The sequence below is a fragment of the Triturus cristatus genome, chromosome 5_1, assembly GCF_964204655.1.
Source record: "Triturus cristatus chromosome 5_1, aTriCri1.1, whole genome shotgun sequence".
In the NCBI taxonomy this organism is placed as follows: domain Eukaryota; kingdom Metazoa; phylum Chordata; class Amphibia; order Caudata; family Salamandridae; genus Triturus; species Triturus cristatus.
The window spans coordinates 125011627-125035308 of record NC_140587.1 but is presented as its reverse complement, the minus strand read 5'-3'; the positions used below and the strand labels follow the sequence as shown (position 1 = coordinate 125035308).

General features: G+C 46.7%; 1 protein-coding gene across 1 annotated transcript in view; it reads left to right on the top strand.

Moving 5' to 3' along the window:
* LOC146830356 (uncharacterized) overlaps positions 1–23682 on the top strand; it is a 993685-nt gene that overhangs the window by 137837 nt on the left and 832166 nt on the right. The gene's annotated exons all lie outside the window — the stretch shown is intronic.

The following is a 23682-nucleotide window of genomic DNA, read 5'->3' as shown; positions in this document are numbered from 1 at the left end:
CTTTCCTGCTGAAAAGTGGTCAGACTCCAATGTAAAGTGTTTGCATTGATAAAAGTAGCAGATGGGACGTCTTAGTTCTAGGTGAACCTCTTTCATAGTTAGGCTCTGCAAAGGCTGATATACACCAGCCACCTCCTGCAGGATGGTCCTTTGTATCCTAGAATGGCAGTCACGGATCTCTAACAAGAAGCTTGTGAGCTACTGTAGCTCTCTGGCTACTTCTGAGTAGCTCACCTGTGTGCAGCCCAGCTTTTTAAATTGAACATAAGTAGCTCTCTGTACAGAAAATGTTGGAGACCCCTTGAGTAGACCCTTATTGGGGAATACCTAGATTCACTCTGCCAAATTGAAAACAGTCACCACTGATCTAATGAGGAATCTCTTTAATGCAGATTTTGGTAGGACCACATTTCTTACCTTTGTAAAGCATGGATTTGGGTGCTTTGAGGTCAAGCTTCCTCTGTAGCCTTTTTACAAAATGATTCTTCTATGCATGTGGTCCCTGTTTCCATTCCTGGATAAAGCTTGCTGTTTCATTCTATGCTATATGAATACCTTGAGAGCCCTATAATGTACTAGAGAAAGTTACTGTAAGAAATTGGGTTATTAGTTGTGAAGAATGTGATGTCTGCTCAAGTAATAGGTCTATCATTTCCCGTTACTGGGAACCAAGCACCTATTTGTAGGGCTTGACTCTCTCAGCAGGGTAGCAAAGCAAAGCAGTCAAAGGCCTACTCAGAGGTAGGAGTTATGGGCTAGTAATCACCATTCACTGGCATGCAATAATAACACTCAATAAATGATTGTCATGTTTGAGCCTTTTCTTTTGAATAGGAAAAGTACATTTATTATACACAGACTACTAAGTACTATGCATTAATTTACAAATATATACATAAGGCAGATAGAAATACTTTAGATGACATTATGCCTAGGAGAACCAATTTGAAAACTACTCCTGCTCAGGGGCACTTCTCTCTTCGCGCATGGTTCTTTGTAGATTGTGCAGTGCTTAAATGGCAAGCATCAGTTTCCCATTGTTCATATCATTCCCTAGGATAAATGTACAGAATACGGCTCTGATCTTGACACCAACCCCTCCCCCCACTGCGGTCATTAAGTCCAGTACATATCAGTACTGCATTATCATGAGGCAGATTTCTCGCATTTCTTCTTTGAAGGAATTGAGACCGAGCTCAGTGATGTTCATCATTTTGAGCATCTCCCACAGGGTTATTTGCAGCCAGCGGGCATTTGCTTTTGTTTGCAGGTTGAAGAAGTGTATCAACCCCCCTTTCCCCAGCAGCGCTACCATGAATAGTCTAAATTCTTCAGGAATGTCTTTGAATTGTGCCCAGCCAAAATAGTTTGCAGCTCTCCTTTCACGAGCTTGGTGCTGCAAGGTTGTCTTTTTCCTTCACGGGTACTGGTACACGACTGATAGCTCTTCTCCAGGAATGACAAGGGTTGGCGTGAGCATGGTGATCAGGAAACACAGTTCCCTCCATCCATGAACATGTGTCGCCGCATTGCCAGTAGTAATCCATCAGCGTGGAGGTTTCCCATTGCTTATCCAGAATATATAATACCACTTAGCAGTTAGCATTCACGCCCATCAGAAGCATTCCTTTTCCTCTGAAACATAAGGAATACAGTGTTAATTTCTGTACAATCAGAGGTTGTCCTTTCCCTTTTAATCAAGTGTATCCACCCACCTCAGTGTGCCCCATTTGCTGACATGGGGTGGTAATACTTTTATTCAACCCTCCCAACATCCAACCCATTCCCCTTTTTTATCCCCGAGCTGGATGGCGTTCCATAGGAATTCAATATCATGGGACCATTTGTTAATTAAGAAGACTGCCCCATTTACAGTAAGAGGATCTCTTGGTCGGGGGCGGAGCTGGCCTGACTCAAAGTTGGCCGCAATCAAGGGTAGCTCTTCCGATCGCCACCAATTATCCTTCAAAATCCTTGCAAGAATCCCGGCATGGCTGATCTCACGAGGGTGGAATACATCGAAGACACAGAGCGCTGCCTGAAACGCCTCTCACGACCCTCATTGGTACCGCCAAATGCCAGAAAACTATAGTGACGCACTTCGGGGCGCCCGGCTTGTGGACCCCTCTGACTGCGCGAGCAATCAACACGCCTAACCAGAGGCAGAGAAAGCAGAGCAGCTGAGCCAGAAGAGTGGAGCGAGAAGCCTGCTGCGAACTCCCACAGAGGTTCCTCCGTACTGTCGGTAAGAGATGCTGCCGCAGTCATCATCAAACTCTTGATTTCGGTAATAAAATACCATAAAAGAAACAAAGATTCAAGGGATGAACTTCATATATATCCTACTAAAACAATTAAAGCACATCGATGATAGGAAGAGTAAAAATTAAAATATCATTACGTTAAAAGTTGAGCTAACAAACGTTAAAAGCATGAAGTTAAAAGCTACAAGTAATTGTGTGAGTCTCGATTTTCGTCGCAGGTTCGAGACAACTGACAAGAATAATATGTTAGCAAAGCAAGAGCCCGTTTCTATAATGGAAGTATATTGGATGGTAACAAATACATTCTCCAGTGAAGCGGGTCTTGGTTTTCATCCCAGGTTCCTTCCAACGATGGGAGTTAAAGTGCAAATGTTATAATGTCCCGTTACTACGGTGCAAGCAAACTTAACTGTGCATACTTGGCAAGGACCCGGTTCTAATGCAGATGCCTTGGGTACTAATAAATACATTCATCAGTAAGATGGGTCATTAAGTTCATCAAAGGTGCTTACCACCATGAAATGTGAGTGTGCAAAATTTGGCAAAGAAACTGTTATTAAAAGGCAAATGCTAAAAGTTCAGCTACATGTCGATATAATAAAAACATTAAAAACATTTTGTGTTTACTTGCAAACAAGACTGAAAAGTATTAATTACATTTATAGAAGTACTGGCCTATAGGCAGGTGTACTTTATGGGGAGGCAGTTGTGTGCGCTGCTCACAGGGTTTGGCCAGGAGGAGTCAGCTCCCGACTTTTAATTGCCCCTGCAATTTCCAAGTATTTCGCAGTTGCGCACACAAATAGTGGTCTTGCGTCCGATTTCAGTATGCGCATGGCCACTCTAAAGTCTCGGGTACCAAGTTCTCTACAGACAGGAGAAAGCCATTTACTCCTTGGTTTGGTGTATGCTTTACATGCAAAGAGAAAGTGGGCTGTGGATTATTGTGGGCAGGGACAGCAAGGGCAGCCCTTTGGCTGTGCTTTGTTATGCAGCCATGAATTTGTGAAAGTGTTGATCAGCAGGCTGACAAACCTGAACTGTATATATAACTTCCTGTCGACTAGTACTTTAATGATGTCAAGATAGCTTTAGAGGGTACAGCTAAACTTAGTCACTGAATTCTTCATACAATCTCCCCTGGCTGCCAGCTATATGGGTAGTTTGCTCGAACCCTTCCCAATAGAGAGATTTAATCTGTGTTCTAGTGAGGGGAAAGGGCAAGCAATGTTGTGACCTACAAGGCCCATAGATGACATAAGACTTTTGACATGTTTAATCCAACCGATTTTGTGCATGGTGTCTAAGGCACAGACCTCCTGGAAGGCAGCGGCATAAGGCAACATTTCCGGAGTGGAAACCATCCGCTGCCAAAACAGTAGAGGGCGGTGCTTATCTAAATCGCTTATGGGCTTGATGCCTATGTCGAGCATCAATGGGCAGGTAGGGGTGCTCTGTGGTAGGGATGCAAAATTTTTTAGAAACTTATTCTCCAGGGATGTCAGGTCATTTGCTCTTGCTATACCCCACAGCTCAGCTCCGTAGAGTGCACTACTCACTGCCTTGCAGCTGTACAGTTTCAATGCTGGTGCAATAGGCTTGGTATGATAGAGACGGTGCTCTTTGTGCAGAGCCCCTGTCACCTGGGAAAATTTGAGAAAAGCCTTGCTAAGATGGTGCTTCCAGGCCATATCCTCAGATAGTTTAATTCCCAGGTAATCGAAAGAACTGACTCTCTCTAGTGGGACATTGTCTAGGAGCAGTTTGCCCTTAAAGGACTTGTGTGGAAGCTTGGTTTTTGATGTATTTATTTCAAGCCCATCCCCTTTGCTAAGGAGCTTGAAATGATCTAGTAATTTTGGAAGCCCTTTGGAGTCTTCGAAACAAGAAGGGTGTCATCTGCGAATAGGAGGATAGGTATTCTTTGCTTGCCTAAGGACGGGGCATCTGCTGGGATGGCAGATAGCAACTCGGCCATGTGATTGATATACAATGAGGATAAAGTTGGAGCCAAGACACATCCTTGGTGGACTCCCCTCTGAACCTTAATGGGATTGGTGACCTGACCCTGGCTACCCCACCTGACCCTGGCGAAGTTCTCATCGTGAAGCCTGATTAGGAGTGTGAGAATGCCCGAGGGCATGCCGATCTTCCTGAGAACCTGCCATAAGTTGGCCCTGGGAACAAGGTCAAATGTGGTTTTTAAGTCAATAAACACAATGTAGAGACTCCCTTTACTCAGCAGGACCACTTTCCAGTATAGCATGAACAGTCGAAAGACCTGGTCGACTGTGCCAGTTTTCTGCCTGAAGCCCACTTGGAGGGGAGAAGGAATATCATTTTCTTCAATCCAATCAGTGATTTTAGCTAATAGCAAGCGACAATTTTCTGGACACAGTCGATCAGGCTAATGGGTCGGTAGTTGGCAGGAATAAACCTATCTCTCTTTTTGAAAATAGGGATCACCTCGGCCCCTTTCCATGATGCTGGGATGCTCTCTCCTCCCGCGATATTGTTAGCCAGGGTCAATATGTATGTAGCCCAGTTTTCCCTGTCAGATCGGAAGAGATCCCCTGAGATGCCATCCAGGCCGGAGGACTTGGCAGGTACAATGAGGCTAATATTTATTCTCTGGTAAATGAGAGGTCATGTGGTAGTTACATTAGATCAGGAACTGCAGGTTCGCTAGTATAGCGTGTTAGAGTTGAATACAGAGAACCAAAATGTTCCTGCCACGCGTGGGCCGGGATGTTGTTGGCTAGAGGTGGAGACCTTTCACGATTACCCTTGCCCACGAGTGACCCGAACAGTCTGGCGTCTGGACTTGAAGTGGACTCTCCGAGTTCTGCCCACCTCAATTCATCCCAGTCCCTCTTGGCCTTCGATTGGGCCAATATATATTGACTCCTCAGTTCTCGGGGCAAGCGACAGCCATCTTTTTTAAGGATCTACACGCTTGAGAACCATGGGGTTGATTTCATAGTTTTTGCTTTGCTCTGCCTAAGCTTGTATTAATGGACTGTAAAGATTTTGGCCAACTGGCCAAAGAATTTAGAGTGAAGGTCACTGTAGCTAACTCGTGAGAGAGGGTCACTTGGGCGAGATGACAGCAATTCTAGATGGTTTTCAAGATCGCTTTTTAAGATGTTAAGCTTAGATTCGTCCGCCAGGATCGGGGACCATTTTAGCTGGCGATTATCATTGGAGGGGGTCACCTCCCTTGTGGAGAGGAGATCATGGGGTGTCCTGGTCTTTTCACCCCACGGATGCTCGATTATGAGGCTCAAAGGGTTGTGGTCACTTTCGCATGACTGAATGATAGACATGTCAACTACAAGTGGCCATAGACAGAGGTCCACAAGGATATAACCGATCTGGCTCGACCCTTTGGGCCCAACAAAAGTCATTTCCCCTTCTTTGTCTGAAGGGATCCGTCCATTGGCAGCCCGTAGCCTATGTGTGAGGGTTAAGGAATTTAACCGAATTGCTGCTTGTGACCATTTCTTTATTGGTAGCAGATCCAGTGAGGCAACTGTCCATATGTTGTCTTCCTAATTAATCTCTAGGATATCTTCCATATCAAGAGGCTTCAACAGTACATTAAAGTCACCTGCCACAATTAAGAGAAGATCTGTCTGTCTTGCATCCAGTAACTCTTCTAGTGACTGTAGGATTGATGACCTACCTTGTCTTGTACTCCTTGTGTTGACATTAAAAATGTCTAAGGACTTTCCTAAGGGGCCTTTGAGTTTGACCCAAAGGAGGTCACTGTTGTTAGTGGGAATCTCCTCTGCTACATAATTTAATGCAATTTGGATCAGAGTGAGTAGCCCTCCAGAGGGCCAGCCGTGTTTGGAGCGAATTGCCGGTTTGTAAAACGTGACAAACCCTGTGATGTTGTTAGGGGTCACACTCTAGGTTTCCTGAATAATACAAATGTCAACCTTATTAATTACCCCTAGTCAGTGGGGGAGACCTAATTTCCCCCTTATTCCTGCCACATTCCATGAAGCTATTTTAAGTTTCCTTGTATCTAAATGGTGCATGGGACGGGGGAACAGCAGTTCTGGGACTAGTTCAGCCAAATCAGAATTAGAATTATTGTGTGTGGTTTCGTCCCCATCGTTTCTCCTAGTTGCTGGGATGAATGGGGGCTTGTTAACTCTACCTCCTGCTCATGGGGACCACTCTCCAAACCCTTGTGTGTTGATGCGGAAATTATATCAGAGTCAGTACTAAAACTGCATGCATGTTTCTTGGGGGAATCTGGGGATAGTCAGTCAATCTGCGATAGAGAGGAAGAGGGTAAATCCCTATGGGACATCACTGCATCCTTGCAGTTGGCTTCTAGTAGAGGTTGTTGGGTTTCAATTGAATGTTGGTGATAAGAGGGGGGCTGGATCTAGCTTCTAGGGCAGCTAGTTCATACACTAGATTTTCGTTTGTCGAAGTTATTCTACTGCATCAACTGGGCTATTTTTCAGAACACATCTCCTAGCCCTCAGGATGTCATCCCTTATCACCGATCGGCAATGCCATACATGCCTGATCTAATGGATAGCTTTGTTTTCTAGGGCCTCACCATGTTCAGATTTGTTATTACCGTCAAGCTTTGGTACATTAGTCATGAAAATAGTGTACTGGAGCCCAGCTCTGGGGATTGGGCGTGGCCTTGAGAGTAAAGGCGCCTCATTATGGCCGGCAATCCGATGGAATGGGTCATTCGCTGTGGTTGTAGAGATCCCAGTCTGGTCCCTGCGGTATTCCTTGTGGCCATCTCGGGGAATATCTCGGGAGTGTCGAAGGTATGTGATTTAGAATGATGGTCCCCTTTGCAGCCACCACGATTAACAGCTAAGGGTACGGGATTAGTGATTAGAGTATTGGGTATTGATTGTGTGCTATGAGTGGTGGAGTGGTTTGATTTTACGGTCAAACATGTGCTCAAGGGGAACTTAGGTGGGAGTAGCTTTGGTGTATCACGATTTTCTATGATAAGGAATAGTTTTGAGATAAGTGTATTGTTTCTTCAAGGGCCATCTGGAGGTCGACATTAGTTGGTATTACATCAATGTCCAGGACACTGTGGCTCTCTTGATCTGAGATTGTGTGCCTCCCACAAGCTTCTATATCACCGGGGCCCATGTCATCTTTGTGCATGTGGGTATCAAGGATGACTGTGTGTTCCGCAAGTGGTGCAAATCTGTTACTCAGGAGTAGGTCTGATGGAGTCCTGTCTTCGGGGTCACTGTGGTTGCCCAGGAGCTGGCAGGGGGCGCTTCCATGTCTTTGTGGGCTTTTGTAATCTGTTTCTTGCTAGCTGCCTTTTTAAATAGGTTGGGTATGCTACCTGAGCCTCTAGTAGCGTCTAGAGTAGTGGGAGAAGGGGATGGTTGGGGATCCTTGAGTAGGGGTGCAAGTGTGACATTGGATGGAGCAGGTGACGTGAGCAAGTCCTCACAATCAGATAAAAGAATCTCAATTGGATCTATCACACTTTCCCCACATTCACCTTCCCTCTCAACCCTTGGGTCGTTTTTTAGTCTTTTTCCTCAGGGTACCTCCCAAGCCTCCCTCAATTACTTTGTGTTTCCCCATGTTTAAACAAAATACGACTGGGCAAGACAAAACAGAGAGTAACTAATTACTGCTGGAAGATCCCAGTGTAACTTGGGGGGAAAGCTGGACAGACACAATACCTCAGGAAAGAACAGTTCTGTAGTCCATATGCCTTTTGTCGCAAATTTCAGGGGGGTGGCCCAGCTCAGCTTCCTCTGGGCTCTGATGGGCAAGGACGGTCCCACCCTTGGCCCAGGCTTCGCCCGGGCGCGGCCTGCATGCATCCCACGCTGCGGGGGATGAGGCAGCGCTTTTGAGCAAGATGTAAACGCCTCTCCCTCAGCTGCGGCAGCAGGAAATACACGCGTTGCACCCTGGGACTTGCAGTCCCACCACAGTGTGAAGCAGTTTACCAAGGGAGAAGATGGCAGTAGGAGTTGCACCCTGGGAGTAGGATCCCACCTGGGTGAAGTTCAGAGGAGGTAAGTGCTCCCTACAATGGCCAGCCGAGCCCCGCAGAAGAACAGCGCAATAAATAAGTGCCCAAAAGTAACAAAGAGGCCTTTAGTAGCGGGCGACCTGCCTGGAGGCAGCTGCCTGCTCAGGCGTGCACCCCGACTACGAGCTCTCGGGCTTCCACACTCCTGCAAGAGCCCTGAACCTGTGCGTGGCAGAGCAGTGGTGAGTCGGCTAGCGGAACGGCACGGAACCCCTGCAGGCACTCGAAAGACCAGGAGGGACAGGTGACGGCGCCTGAGTATTGCCTACCAGGCAAGAACTTAGGGGGAGTGGAAATGAATGTGGCATGGAGGATTGAAGGCCGGGACTGCTTTCTGGCACCCATACATGGAAACAGGCTGGCGCTGATCATAGTTTGCATATTGTGGAGACTGGAGTCCATACATTGATGTGACTCTTCCACCGAGATTGGTCTGCCAACTGGCACACCGTACACACACCGGGTGAGGGTGTTTACTACTGAACGCTTTGCTCAGAGAGACATTGGGATTATAATCATCCCTCAATAAGTGCGTGCCAGAGTCAATCGCAGTGTGTAGACAGAGGAGCCTTGGGCCTTATAGGTCCCTGTTCCATAGGTGACAATAGGCCCTGTTGGGACATACTACCCCCCAGCATTAGCTCATACTGACTGTGCATCCACAGTGTGCAAATTCTGACAACATGGGCAAGACAGACAAGCTACAGCCCAAATTACAATTTGATCTGCGCAAAATCCCCAGATTAAAAAGAATCTGTGCCCGCAGAGCACGACTTCACCCCAGACGACCCTGACTCTGGGTCTGAAGTGGACATGAAACAAGCGTTCCGCACCATCCAGCAGAACCTAGCCAAGATCGACAGCAAAATCAATGCACTGTCGTTCCGAATGGACAGGATGTCTGAAAGGCTGGACAAACATGGGGGTAGACTCGACGTGGTGGAAAACTGCATATCAGATGTGGAGGATGTCGTCAGAGCAGACGCAGAAACCGACATGGAGAGAGACAAGATCCTACGCACCCTGCAAGCTATGGCTGAAGATCTTGAAGCGAGATCCCGGCGGAACAACGTTCGTATTTTGGATGTAGCAGAATTGTCCAGTGTAGGCAACATGGAGCAATATGTAGAGAAACTTCTTGTCAGCCTTTTGGGACGAGATACATTCTATGAGATACTGGTGGTAGAACGGGCACATCGGTCCCTGGCACCCAGACCGATACCAGGTGCAGCCCCCAACCTATTATAGCAACTCCTGAATTACAGGGATTGTGATGCGGCCCTGCGCAAGACCCGGGAACTGGGAACACTTCACCATGAAGGTGCAGAGATAACTTTGTTCCCCGACTTCACAATGCAGGTTCAAGAGGCACGTCATCCAGGTGAGAAAGAAACTTCGGGATCTCCACCTAGAGTACAATATGTTGTATCCTGCTAAACTAAGGGTCAAAATTGATGGCAAAGTGCACTTTTTTACTAATCCTAAGGAGGTTCTGTGATGTATTAAAGAGAACAATGTCTGAGACGTCGGGTTTCGCCAAGCTCATCTTCAGCACGATCGGAGAGCTATCCGAATGTCCAGGAAGACCGAGACACGGAAGAGTGATCGACTGCTGTGATCCAAGACTGGACAATGTATGGTAAAATCGAGGAGTCATGGGAGGGTACTGTGCACATTGCTACGTACGATTAGTAGTTACTAGCTGGCCCACTGAGATCCCAGAACGAGGACTGGACTTGTCCAAAGTAGACTCATTGGGACTTAAGGGTGTCATGACTCAGGCACATGCAGGATTATAGAGCGCAGTGATTGCAACTTGTTATACCTCGTAGAGATAGTCGTCTATAAAACTCATGCTGTTATAAGTGCCACCAGAGTGGTGTAGGGAGTTCGGCAAGATGGCAACATCTGGCCCGAAGTGTATCACATCTTCAGAAATGTTTGTTTTGAAGTTGGGGGTTGACTTTGAAAATGTGGGAGGGGGGTAGATCAGATAGCCGCGACAGTTGGGGATTATCGAGGCATGGGAGGGAATGATTGTTTCATTAGGACGGGTGTATGTATTGTACTAATGATGCAACTGAGGTCACAAATAGCACAAATCACTGTTAAGGGACACGATCCAAGACAGGGGTTAACAACACCAATTGGCTATGACAGGTGAAAGCACACAGGTCCTGCAGCTCATGACCTGGAATGTTTGCGGTTTAAATGATAGCAGAAAAGTTAGATGGCTGGGAGCCTATTTAAAAAGACATTCTGTGGTGATCACTATTTTGCAAGAGACACATCTAGCTCCGGAGCGTAGCAAGGCAGTGCATCACAAACTACAAGCTATATGCTACTCTGCAGACTATACTTCACATGCTAGAGGAATCCTGATTTGGGTAGATAAGAAGGCGGGGGTAGAATTGACAGGCATGCTAAAGGATCCACAGGGCAGATATGTGGTAGCCCTATGCAAACTGGGAGATTTGACATTTATCCCAATTATAAAAATACACACTTCTGCGCTTCCTTGGCGACCAAATTGATGCAGTGGAAAGGGATCTTGCAGGTATGGGGGGGTGATTGTAATTGTATATTGGATCCAGGTATCGACAGATCTCAGGGACTACCAAGGTGTCCAGCGGCTGCTGCGTTAGCCATCCAAGAAATAATGCGTTCAGATGGCCTATAGATATTTGGCCACATAGATCCCCCGATGTGAGAGGCTACACTCATTATTCCTCCGTGCACAACACTCAAACTCAAATTGACTTTTGGCTATTGTCTGGGGGACTGAGTTTCAGAGTTGTGATATGTGCACATCTACCACAGACATTCTCCGCATATTCTCCTGTCCTACTGGCCTTGAGGTACTGAGCGCCACGTATTCCTGCATTCACATAGCGTTTCCCACCATATTCGCTATTAGACACCGTATTTAAAGATAGGTTGGCTACGGCCATAGATAACTTCTTCTCTGACAATATAGGGTCAGTGACCTCATTCATTACGGTGTTGGAAGCATTTAAGTTGTTCGTCAGAAGAGTGGTGATTTCTACTCACGCAGGAGTGTTATGTTCCATCCGAGATAGATTAGTGACACAAGAACGAGAAATAGGGCACCTGGAGCGAGACTTGAGTGAGAGGAGATCTGCCCAGACAGCCGCAGACCTCCAACAGAAATTGGCAGAGCACCTAGAGACAACCAATGACAAAATCAAACACATGGGTAAATACGCATCGGCTCGATGCTAAGGGGAGAGGAAGAGACCAGGCGCTACTCTAGCAGGAATACCGAGGCCTAAGAGGGACCTAGACATTATGGTGAGCATGAAGGATGACAAAGGTGTTGCATTACATACACCGGAGGAAATAGCTGCCCATTTTCGCACCTATTATAAGACACTGTATACCTCTCAAATCGCTCACAATAGCGAGGCGCTAGAGGAATATCTCTCGTATATTAAAATGCCATGGCTCGTGACGGAGCATAGGGAACATCTGATGACACCCCTAATGACTGATGAAATACGAGAAGCGCTTAGGGGGATGGCAGCTGGAAAAGCTCCACGCGTAGATGGGCTCACTGTAACATTTTCTAAAGAATTTCAAGACCTACTGATTCCACACCTCAAAACACTTTATGAGGAGATGGCAGAGGCAGGCGTAATGCCGCCCTCCTTACGCGAAGCTGTCATCGTTACCCTATTGAAACTGGGAAAGTAACCCACCATTTGCTTTTTGTATAGGCCTTTATATTTGCTTAATGTAGATGCTAAGCTTTATGCAAAATCTTAGCCAATAGACTGCCTTTACTACTCCCTGGTATTATTCACCCAGAACAGGCAGGGTTTGTCCCTAGTCACAATTTATCTCAAAATCTGAGAACTCTGTTTGGCACAGTACAAAGGCTAAATCCAAAAATCAAGGGGGCAGCAGTCTTCCTGGATGCCGAAAAAGCCTTTGACTCTCTAGAGTGAAGTTTCATGTTCGCAGTATTGCGCAAAATAGGAGTCGGAGACATGTACCTTCGTCTGGATTCTGTATTATATACATCACCTATAGCAAGAGTTCGGATAGGGAATGAGGTCTCTCAGTCATTTCACATCACCCGGGGAATGCGTCAGGGCTGTCTTCTGTCCCCGCTATTGTATGCGATTGTGGCGGAACCACTGGTCTGCGCCATTCGTGAGTATCACACACACAGAGGGCTGAAATTCCCCGAATACACACTGAACATTTCTGCTTATGCAGACGACACGTTATTATATACATAACCCGGAGGTAAATCTATCTGTAATACTGCGGGAGGTGGTACAGTTTTGGGGCCACTCGGGACTGCAAATTAATTGGGAAAAGTCTGTCATATTTCCCCTCACTCCGAACACCGTGGAGCCGGCCATGGAATACTCATTACGTTGGACCATGGAGGCGGTCTGCTACTTGGGATCATTTGCTTTGGTTTTCTCGGGCTTAGACCTAACTATCCTTTTTAGGTCGAGCCTAGCGTTGCAGCGCATGCACTGTTCGCTTTGCGAGGCATGCAGTATTCAGTATAGCGTGGAAGCTTCGTGGAAGCTCTGCCCACTCTCTGCCCATATTTTTGATTGGTTTGTGTCGTAAATGCTGCCTTCTGATTGGTTGTAGTCTTGCTAGTCCCTCCTTATGATGGCCATGTCGTCATTCGTGTCCTTCCATGGCTACTGGCCCCTTTACTGCAGACTACTTTCTTTGCGTGGCACCCCCTCCCTCATTCTGATACCTTCTCTTCCCCTCACCCCCTGTTCCATGCCTTGTCACCCGCATGCGTTCCCGTTTGCAATGCAATAGGTCTCGTGTGAATGCGAGCCCTATTGCATTGCCAATGCTTTTGTTTTAATGCAGTAAGTGCGTGGTGAGCACTTTCCAAATCCTGCTCCCTGAGCACCAGGCGTGGGATCAATAGACCCGTGAAGCGTGGGATAAAAATGTTGTGATTCTACTGCTGGTGGAGCCCAAGGCATGGGCTCGCACTACACTTGCAGCAGGAACACCCAAGACAACGAAGAGCCGCCACAGTTACTGTACCGGGAGCGCGGCCCCTCCCGGTTTCCATAGCACAAATAGAACCGCTGAATGAATGAATGAATTTGAATATATATAGCACATGGCTACCCTGAGGCCTCCCAGCGCTGAGGAATTCCTAGGCAGGAGCCTACCCTGCGTTGGTGTGTCAGGGGAGGTGGGGCCCAACCACCGGAAGACATTAGAGCATCGCGGGCTCCCACCAGTAGCCTGCCACGCAGAGAGTAAAGGTCGCTGACCTCTACTTGAAGAACAATCTGCAGTGATCAAATCAGCGTGGCCAGAGACGCACCCTAAGCATTGGCCAAGTCTCGGCAGGTTGCCGTAGCAACCAGTGGAGGCCGGCATCAACGTGGCTGCCCCAGCCACACTGGGACAGCATGCCCAACATTTCCCTGCACGGCGCCTCATGCCTTCCACTCCCAGGGGACTCGAGGAGGTCGCCCGGTCAACGGGGCATTTTCGCTTGACAAACCCACCCTGAAATTGCTTCTGGTGGGGCTCAATGGTCAGAGCGGCAGACCCTGATGCAGAGATCTGGCCCGGGACCAGGGTTCAATTCCCGCCTCGGCGGGTCTTGGGCTCAAATTTCCTCGGACCTGATAATTCTCGCCTTGGTGCCTACTCTAATCATGGGTCCCACTCTGCAACTCTGGGCAATAGCTTGCTTAATCTCCACAACAGCCCCAACAGCGCTGGGGATGCCTGCCTTCACCTTGGGGGTGCCCAGGAGTGGACATTTCACAGGGAAAGCCAGGAAGGGTTCCACAGCAGTATGAGTACAAGCGCCAGGACGCCCTGTCGCTGGGGCAGCAGCGCGCTATACAAGTACAACATTTCATTTTTTTTTTCAGTTCATTTCATTCCGGGGGAAGCCCTCGACAGAAGCCTCCCCGACTATAACCTAGGAATGAGTATTACCGCATAATGCCTAGCAGGTGTGCAGATGTGCTGCCCCTTATTTCCCTATGAGTGCAAGTACAGCCTAGTAGCCTATGCTTCGCTGCGCTGTGATAATAGGCATAATGTGGCCATAACGTTTCTCAGGACTTGGGCGACTTATAGGTACATGATTTACTGCACTATGATGTCTACTAGCTTTGCTTAGGTGCAAAAGTGTTTTTTATGGTTAACATATGTAATGACAAACTGCCCAGTTGGCACAGTAATTTATATGATGTGGTTTAATGTGCTTCACCTGCTACAAAAATGAATATGGCAAAATTATTTATGTGTTTTTATGGGCATGTTGATGACCAGTGCCCGGTAGCACAGTGATTTGTGTAATTGGGGCCAAATATAATTCTAGCTACTGCCAAATGATTTATGATCTTATGTTCCCCTTATGTGCCCCTTTATGACAAGCACCTAGTGGCGCAGCGGTTTATGTTATGTGGTTTAAATGTGTTTGCTATGCTACGCAGTGATTTATGGTCTAAGGTGGTTTTGATGTGTATATAATACAAAGACTATTTTCATATAACCTTGTGTGCAGTCTCTTTTGTGGTGTGGCTAGTGCATCACTGGTGTGTGTGTGTTGCGCAAACACTTTACACATTACCTCTGGGGTAAGCCTGACTGCTCGGCCAAGCTACCAAGGGGGTGAGCAGGGGTTATCTTCGGTGTGTAACTCTCTTACCCTGATTAGGAGTGGTGGGTTCTGCCTGGCTTAGGTGTATACCCTACCCAACCAAAAACCTCATTTCTAACAACGACTATATTATCTATAGTAGATGAATGTTGCTGGAATCCTGTTCGGTAGAAGGGAATTTAAATGTGCTCCATATTCCAAACCCTCCAGTTAGTGTAGTAGCATTTTAGCACATCCTTTTGCCTCAATTTCTAGTAGTGTAACTAAGCAATATTTTACTGGATCACTGTTGTTGCCCTTTTTGTACATAGGATGTAAAATAGAGCCTCTCCAAGACTGCATCACCTGGCCATTTAACAAGCATTTCTGGTATAAAAGTATACGCACATTTGTCAAAAGTCTATGTCGGCTTTCAAAAGGGAACCTGATAAGCCATTGTGGTCAGGTCCCCTTTTTCTCTAATGATTTTAACAGCTTTGCAAACTTCAGCTTTTTGTTAAGCGGTCCAATATTTAGGTTGAGCCTATAGGCAGTGAGCATGGGCTGCTCTGCGAGGCCTGGAATATTCAATCTGTGGATTTGGAACACACCCACCACACACCTACCGCTTTACATTGCTTGCTTGGTCTGGCTATACAAATTCTATTGTTTCTTTGGTGCATATTGAACATTTGTCCCGCTTTGTGGCTGTTTTGATTCTGCCCTGGTGATTGCCCCTTCTACTTTGATCATTTCGCTACGCTTCTTTCTGCCCTCTCTTCGCAGCTTCCTGGGACACGGCGCTGCTTGTAGTACCTGTGCCTTCCCCCAGAAACGTTACAACAAACAAATGTTGGACGGAATGCTGACAATGCAGACATTCTCCCCCAGTCAAGAGATCTGGGTTAAATCCATCGTTCTTTTGCCCACTACGCCACCCCAGTTTAGACATGGCCACATGCAAATCAGTCTTGACCCTGTGCCTCATGGGAACAGTCCAGCCCGAACTGCCAAGCCATGTCTTCCCTGGACCGGAATCAAGCATCCTAGGACCGGTTTCTGGCTATCAGCCGTCATCAGCCAGGATAGCTTGACTCCAGTGGCGTAGTGAGCACGGGTCCCACGTCTGGGAATACCCATCCCACTTAGGGCGAAAAGCGTTACAACAAACAAATGATGGACGGAATGCTGACAATGCAGACATTCTCCCCCAGTCAAGAGATCTGGGTTAAATCCATCGTTCTTTTGCCCACTACGCCACCCCAGTTTAGACATGGCCACATGCAAATCAGTCTTGACCCTGTGCCTCATGGGAACAGTCCAGCCCGAACTGCCAAGCCATGTCTTCCCTGGACCGGAATCAAGCATCCTAGGACCGGTTTCTGGCTATCAGCCGTCATCAGCCAGGATAGCTTGACTCCAGTGGCGTAGTGAGCACGGGTCCCACGTCTTTTGTCACCCCGAGTGGGAAGGGTATGCTCAGACGTGAGTCCCTTGCTCTCCATGCCACTGGAATCAGGCTATCCTGGCTGATGAGGGCTGAAAGCCCGAAACCGGTCCTAGGATGCTTGTTTCCAGTCCAGGGAGGACCTGGCTTGGCAGTTCGGGCTGGACTGTTCCCATGGGGCACAGGGTCAAGACTGATTTGCATATGGCTGGGTTCAAACTGGAATGGCATGGTGAGCAAAAAAACGATGGATTTAGGCCCAGATCTCTGTACTGGGGTGAATGTATGACATTGTTCTGCATTCTGTCCATCAATTGTTATTTTTGCATTTGTCACCCCGAGTGGGAAGGGTATGCTCAGACGTGAGTCCCTTGCTCTCCATGCCACTGGAATCAGGCTATCCTGGCTGATGAGGGCTGAAAGCCCGAAACCGGTCCTAGGATGCTTGTTTCCAGTCCAGGGAGGACCTGGCTTGGCAGTTCGGGCTGGACTGTTCCCATGGGGCACAGGGTCAAGACTGATTTGCATATGGCTGGGTTCAAAGTACTGGAATGGCATGGTGAGCAAAAAAACGATGGATTTAGGCCCAGATCTCTGTACTGGGGTGAATGTATGACATTGTTCTGCATTCTGTCCATCAATTGTTATTTTTGCATTTGTCACCCCGAGTGGGAAGGGTATGCTCAGACGTGAGTCCCTTGCTCTCCATGCCACTGGAATCAGGCTCTCCTGGCTGATGAGGGCTGAAAGCCCGAAACCGGTCCTAGGATGCTTGTTTCCAGTCCAGGGAGGACCTGGCTTGGCAGTTCGGGCTGGACTGTTCCCATGGGGCACAGGGTCAAGACTGATTTGCATATGGCTGGGTTCAAACTGGAATGGCATGGTGAGCAAAAAAACGATGGATTTAGGCCCAGATCTCTGTACTGGGGTGAATGTATGACATTGTTCTGCATTCTGTCCATCAATTGTTATTTTTGCATTTGCCTTCCCCCAGAAACACCTCCCGCCCCTCACAGCTCGTTATTTTCAGTGTAATTGTTTTGTGATCGCGTAGGCAGGAGGACGGGAGAATTGGTGTGAACACTGAGACTTCGGAACAGTGTTTGTTTGGAGCTGGGATCTTGTCTCCGACCCATTCTGTAGTAAAATGGGAGTGATCGAGATTCTTTTAACGTTTAGCAAAAACGTGTAGCCAATTTAGAGAACCTTTGCAGGGCCAGCGTCTTATCGACTCCATAAAGTTCGGGAAACATCCATTACCACGCGGGCATTGCATCGCAATGCCTTTACATCGCGGGTAATACAACGCAAGTCGTTACAACGACTTGCACTTGATGGCGCTCTAACCTTAGGAATAGTATGATTTACTATTCCAACACCTTCCCTACTGTACGTAGACTGGTGTTGGAATAGTAAATCATACTATTCCTAAGTCCAGCACCCTCCAGCGCAAGTCGTTGTAACGACTTGCATTGTAAAAGCTGCGATGTAACATTCCACGATCATTTTGATCGCATTGTAACGTCACATATTCATAAAGTTCACCTCCCCTCTGGCTTGGATTAAACTTTCCATCTCATTCCTCATACACTCCAGGAGCCTGTGGCATATTTGTGGTGTCCCATGAAAAAAACGATAATAGCAAAAGCATGCAGAACTGTCTGTTTGCCCCTTTCAAAGAAACACGGTGATGTGCTTGTGGTTTTTAACGCACAAGTACGGTTACCGGAAACACTACTCAGTGTGTAGCTGCCTGCGCCAGCGAACTGCATATAATGAGCAGATTCTACAGCTTGAATCCTAACAGGGCTGCCTCAACCCGTTCTCTTGCACGTATGGGCAAAATGAGTAGCTTTGAAAGGGACTGTAACTCAAGCTGTGGCAATCCCAGGGTTGGGTGAATTATAAACGTTCTTTTGTTAGCCAAGATTCTTTTTATCTTTCCCAGAATGGGAAACAGTAGTGTGCTGTATTTAGTTTGCTGCAACATAAAAACCGGCTTCCAACATTAAAGCAATGACAAGAGGGGCCTTTCAGGTAAAAAAAGAAAAATGGACGAGCTTCAAATGACAAATGGAATAAATTCAGCAGACAGCATTTTGTAGGTATGGAAAGAAGTAAAATGCATACACATTGTGGGTAGGGAGTGGGCATTATGCGCAAATATCTAGAAAGCTGTTGACACCCATAGAGAGCAATACACCTGTAACAATTGATGTGTCTTTCCGCCATCGTTGCACCAGCAACCACCAGTCACAGAACAGAGGCAATCGCACTTAATGTATTGGTAGTGTGTTACTGAGCCTCCAAGCAATTGCTCCAGGAAGCAAAACAAAAACGTATCTAGCGAAACAATGGACAGAAAACTGTTTCAGATGCACACTGGGTGTTGTGTGTAATCGTACCCACTGTGGTTCAGTGCAACTGTGGGATGGAGTTAGGGGTAAGGAGCACGTCCACTTACAAGGCTTGCTAACATCACCGCCATGCACCTGTTGCATTTGGTGATCTTATGTTCTTAAAATAAAGAGCTCCAAAAAGTGCAGTATGTCAATCTCTAGAGGAACAGCTGAATGCCCATGTTTTTGACACAGTACATTGAAGTGTACAGTATCATTTATTTCCCAGTAGCCCACTACATATCCAAGTAAAAAGCAATATATTTCCAATTTATTTTTTGTGCTAAATGCAGGTTCCTTTTTAGGTAGAGCCTAGAGGCAGCACATGTGCGCTGCTCTGTGATGCATGTTGTATTCCCTTTATGGGCTTGGCTTATAACATTGCCCAAGCCAATAGCTCTGGCTAAACACTTATAAGGCCCGAAAGACGAGACCTGTTGGCTATGCCAATGCTTGATTCAGTAGGGGCTAGTTGGCTTCTACTATTGCTGGATTTGAATATCCCAATGCAGTTGAGCTGGTATGAGTAAATCTATCCTTGCATATGGTGGGGGTAGGTGCCGACACCTTACTCGCTATTGTCGTTGTGGAACTATCAGTTTTAGCTCCGTCAAAGATGGCCCATAATGCCAACATTGACTCTCTTTTGCCTTTCTTTTGTCCTGCAAAGCTAGTTTTTATACATGTTTTAGTTTATTCAATTATATTTGTGTCAAATGTTCCCTCCTTAGGCCAGGGAAATGTGTGTGCCTTTGTGTGTGAATGACGCTCTTTGCATATTGTCTTAATTATCTTTATCTGTTTGGGAACCTAGTTTTCATATGCTTCAATGGGAATCCATGAAAATTTTAGTAATTTGGATAAATACAACTCAAATGACGTTTTTTTAGTTTTGTTTGCCTAATCATGGGGCAATTGTATGTGGTGCACTCTTACAAATTATGCACTAGGAGCTCAGCACTTTTACGATTTTTCATCAAACAATTCTACTGAACATTTGAATAACAAGCATTGGAATAGCCAATAGGTCTCGCCTTTGGGACCTTATAAGTGTTTAGCCATGTAACAGTTGATGCTGTTGTACCAATGATATTGTGCTGCATAACCAAATACTTATAAGGTCCCAAAGGCGAGACCTATTGGCTATGCCAATGCTTGTTTGTTTTCCAATGTATAGTCACAGCCATTCAAAGTCTTGTTCTAGCCCGGGCCTAGTCTTTGAAAAGCATATGGTAGCACCAGCTAACCAGTACTAAATCTGAAAAAAGAAAAAAGAAGTACAGAGGCCCAAATATTTTCTTAGGGGTACACCTCCGACTACTGGGGTTGCTAAGTAGCAAGGTCTCCCCGTCTTACTGCATCTCATGCCTTTTTCTTCCACCACTCCAACACTTCCCGTATCTTTCTATCACTCGTGTAGGTTCTTTCAATCCCTGCTTTCTCCCTTAGTCATTGTTTTCCTATTTTACGTCGTGTTCTTCCCTTTTCTGCCTTTATCCCTCTTGCTCTGGGGTGATGATGAAAAATAAGTCCTGTTCCCAAAAATGAGTGCAAGTGCCAGCACCCACCACCGCCGGCACAAGTTCATCTCTGCCACGGTGCTCTAGTTATAACGCAGGTCTTCTCCTCACGCTGACCTACAGGGACCAGTTCTTGTGGTTCATGAGCTACTCGGGTAAATCCGCAGCTCGACGCTCCCATGCTGTCCTACATCTCCATGTCATGATGAAGGAATCGCACACAGCGTGCATGCTATGATGCACCGCACAGTTAACACGAGTTCCTGGAAGGAGGAACTTTACGGGCGTTTCTGCAATCTAGTGCCTGCTGGCAGCACCTGCTTGGTTCCATTGACCAACCGTTTGCGCGTGTGTTCATGGCACCCTAGAGGAACGTGTGATCCAAGCTGTCTTCAGAAGGAGTTGCAGAAGTACTGTTAACTGACCATTGCACTCCAAGATACCTCGGGTACCAGATTCAGACACACTTTAGAAATGGCCACCTCTTTGTCGTGCAAACTTATACTGCCAGTCAGCAGGTCGCTTTCAGGCACAGAGTTGGGGCATCCCCAAGACCTCCCTTATCTTGAAGAAGTTTGGTTTAAGCTTTCGCTCGGCCATTTGCAATAAAGAATGACAGGCAATGCTGGTCGAGCCCCCACCACTAAAACCACGTGGATTCTTAGCAGAAGAGCATTGCACACCTAACATGAGCAGCGCCTCATGAGCTGTGTGTGGTCAGAAGATTATCCAGATGGTCTATGACCTGCATTTATTACTTTAAAAAGCAAGTGTGGTTGTCTCGTGGTAGGCTGGTGTTCCAGTTGGGCTAGCAAAGCAATGAGCATTGGGAAAGTCAGCAGAGAACAGCCAGACCACAACTTCCAGAATGCACATGAACAGGCCCGCAATCAGAATCTCTAACCTAAGGCCTGCTGATCTGTCTGCACCGTCTCTTTGAAGAGGAAAATAAGCAGAGGTCAGGAAGTAACAAAGGGCCTTGACTAACACGGAGAAAGGATCAAACAACTCTGCTATGTCTACCGGAGAGCGCACAGTTCCACGTTAATGCCACAGACCGTGGGCAGAGGCCACAGCATACTCTGGCCGGTATTATGAAAAAGAAGCGGACCTTGTATCCTGTGTGAACTAGCTGAGGTTGTCAGAAGACTCAATGTCATCAGGAACACCAGGCACCAGCCGGGTTTGTCTTCTGCAAACCATTGTCATTTACAGCTTTACTTTAGTTGAGGTGGACATAGATATGCACCTTCTGTCAGCCCATTAAGAGTAAACCAATCTTTAAAGCTAACTTCATATGCTGCACAAATGTTGCAATATTCGCTGGCATGATCCAATTCGATTAGTTAGGCAAAGTCTCAGGTATCTGCCATTTCCAGAAAGCTTTAGGAATGCCCAATTTAGTTGCATTCAAAATCAAAATGAGTCATTCAAATACGAATTTTTAAGTAAAAAAGGAAGGAATAAAACCAAAAAACCCATTTTTTTAAATATAAGACAGGCACATCTATAGATTTTATCATAAAGAAAACTGTATTTATAACTCGGACAAACCTTAAACAAGGCACACTGTTTCAAGGGAACCCCAAAAGACGGGGATGTGTGTCTCTTCACTCCATATGAGGATACTACCAACAATGATAAGTGTTCCCCTAACAGACTCATAGCTAAGGGCATGAGAATGACATTTAGGGCTCAATGACGAGTCCTATGTTCATTCCATTGCAGTTGGTAGTGATAGAGACCAATTCCAATGGAAATTAAAAATTCTGCGATAACTCAGCGGACGCAAAGAAGAGTGGTCTCCACCTTGCACATCAAGAAGAGAGAGTTGTGCACCAAGAGGTGTGCATCTTGCACATTTTGTGCAGAAAGAAGAGAGGTGTGCATCCTGCACATCTTGTACTCAAACATAAGTGTGCATCCTGCACATCTGGAGCACAAAGAAGAGCGAGGTGTGCACCTTGCACATCTTGTGCACAAAGAAGAGAGGCTTGCATCTGGCACACAAAGAAGAGAGGTGTGCATCCTGCACATCGTGTGTTTAAAGATAAGTGTGCATCCTGCACATCTTGTGCACAAAGAAGAGAGAGGTGTGCATCGTTTACATCATGTGCACAAAGCAGAGAGTGGTATGCATCTTGCTCATCTTGTGCACAAAGAAGAGAGAGGTGTGCACCTTGCACATCTTGTGCACAACGAAGAGAGAGGTGTGCATCTTGTACACAAAGAAGAGAGAGGTGTGCACCTTGCACATTTTCTGCACAAAGAAGAGATATGCATCTTGTGCACAAAGAAGAGAGTTGTGTGCATCTTTTAAATCATGTGCACAAAGAAGAGAGTGGTGTATCTTGTGCACAGAGAGAGGTGTGTATCTTGCATATCTGTGGTGTGCATCTTGCACATCATATGCACAAAGAGAGGTGTGCCCCTTGCACATCTTGTGCACAAATAAGAGAGCTGTGTGCCTCTTGCACATCTTGTGCACAAAGAAGAGAGTGGTGTGCCTCTTGCACATTATGTGCAGAAAGAAGAGAGGTGTGCATCTTTTACACCATCTGCACAAAGAAGAGAAGTGTGCCTCTTGTGCACAAAGAAGAAAGCGGTGTGCCTCTAGCACATCTTGTGCACAAATCAGATAGCTGTGTGCCTCTTGCACATCTTGTGCACAAAGGAGAGAGCGGTGTGCCTCTTGCACATATTGTGCAGAAAGAAGAGTGGTGTGCATCTTTTACATCATCTGCACAAAGAGAAGCGTGCCTCTTGCACATCTTGTGCACAAATAAGAGAGCTCGGTGCCTCTTGCACATCTTGTGCACAAATGAGATAGCTGTGTGCCTCTTGCACATCTTGTGCACAAATGAGATAGCTGTGTGCCTCTTGCACATCTTGTGCACAAAGAAGAGAGGTGTGCATTTTTTACATCATGACATTCATCAGGGGATGTAACACCCCAACCTCCCACTACCCCCCCACCCTCCTTCAAAGCTACGCCCCTGCAGACAAGGTGTTGTTTCCTACTGTAGGCGGGCGGGGAGGGCTGTATGTCACGTCATCGTCTCCCTACATTATGGGTAAAAGTGACCCCTTCACAGAGCCCGGCGGGCCAGATGCTGACTGTTACCATCCAGTGGGAAATAATAAAAATATTTTGTTGCAAAATTCCAGGTCCTTTGCGAGCACTCATCCCTGTGTTACTTCAACAATGCAAACCAAGACGGATCAAAACAGACCGTATTTACAGAAAATAAATGATTTAACAACAAACAAGAGCGCGCTCCTCGTGCTGACCAGGAGAGGAGGAGGCATCAGGGGGAGGGGAGAGAGGAGGGGGCCTGCACCTGTTTCCCTTGCAGGAGCGAGCAGGAACCA